Below are 1,800 nucleotides of genomic sequence, written 5' to 3'. Positions count from 1 at the left end.
ACTTCAAAACATTTGCTATAAAATGTGAGACCAGCATTATATATGTCATAACTATCAAAGGGGCTATGTTTTTGAAAAACGGATGTTGAATTCTACTATATTAGAATTCAAAGAAATGCCCCCAATTTGTATTACTGATCCACAATTTCCCCTACACACTACCATTTCGATGACTCATAATAAACAAAACAAAATGCCAATAAACTGAAGCAAAAAATAACTTGGATTCAAAATGTGAACTGCAGATTTGCTGCAAGGCAAAGAACAGTTTCTTAAGCATATCCAATGATATTGGACTCCTTAACATTGATGACACAGTACCTCTCATGCCTTCCAATATTGTCTTCAACAAAAATAATTGGTGTGATTCTCACCTTCAAAACATTTGCTATAAAAACTGAGACCAGCAATATATGTCCTAACTGTCGAAGGGGCTATGCATTTGTTGCTAGAGGTGGTTGCCATACACTATTTAACTCAAATTGAAAACAAAAATCCTAGAACCTCGTTAGCAAATTTTGTATTTTCTGCTAAGGATGCTGAAATTTAACTCGAAACTGTTCCAACACTTCTTAGGAACTGTACAAGGCGCTGGACAGGACCAAGATGCCAGTTGTCGGAATCTGCGCCACTGAAATCGAGACAAAGCATCAGCAACAGAGTTGTAGACTACCTGAACATCCGAGCCTTAAATTGGACATTTTTTAAGGCAAACATGATTAGTGGACGAACAATCTGACTTTCAAGTTTTGTTGTTCAACACATTCACAACGGCAGAATTGTCACAATGAAAAACCACTTTGTTGTTGCGTAACACATCAGACCACATATGCAAGGCTAGAAACTATTGGCACAAATTCACAAATATGTGATATCACGCATGATATCGCAGTCTTTCCATTCCATAGGCCATGCCATGCTAGAGTAAGTCATTGTTTACCTAAAATAGCTCCACAACCCAGGTTCGCTTTCCTGGTTATGACTTTATAACTGCAAGTCAGAATTTGTCAGCCTACTAGACTCTGAAATGTAGCAGACATTTTGAAATAGACTATTTCCTCTGCTACCTTTTGCAAAGAATACAATGATAATTTTTGCTTCAAAAATTCAACCTTAATGTTTGATTGGACTTGTAACAGTTTGAACTGGGATGCAAACCCCCGCAACACATACAGATATATGCAAAATTACAAGGCCTACACTGACAGATCCCTTGCTGGTATGGGTATTTTGGAAACCTTTATTCTGAGGAACAGTAGAAAAGCCAGTGCTTAGACAGGTGAGCCATAACTCCGCATCAATGCTTTCCCAAGATCGGGATGAGTCCCTCGCCTGACGCAATCTGAACTAAGTGAAAATTTAAAAAGTCATTTTCATTCGAGTGAATAATACCACATATATGTTCATGATGAAACCTTATGTGTCGATGTGAAAATGTAACAGATACATATGTACAAAAATAGATATATAAATAGAAAAATAAGCGCAAACATTAATTATTGTATACATGTATTTATCTATGAAAATATCACTATTTCTGCGATCTGCTTCTTCATTAATCAATAGAATATTTTAATGTTAAACAAGGAATGAAAACCGGATTTAATACATTTACATGTGTATGTGCTGTAAACATACTTATTTCAGCGCAGTCAAGTCTTACCGAAAATTTCAAATAAAAGTATCAATTTTGAGCTGTTTGCGTGGACATAAATCAGCGTTTTGATGCTCCGTATTTACTGTTAGCGTGGACATAAATCAGCGTTTTGATGCTCCGTTATTACTGTTAGCGTGGACATA

The sequence above is a fragment of the Argopecten irradians genome, unplaced genomic scaffold, assembly GCF_041381155.1.
Source record: "Argopecten irradians isolate NY unplaced genomic scaffold, Ai_NY scaffold_0234, whole genome shotgun sequence".
NCBI lineage: Eukaryota > Metazoa > Mollusca > Bivalvia > Pectinida > Pectinidae > Argopecten > Argopecten irradians.
Note: the sequence above shows the minus strand (reverse complement) of the source record.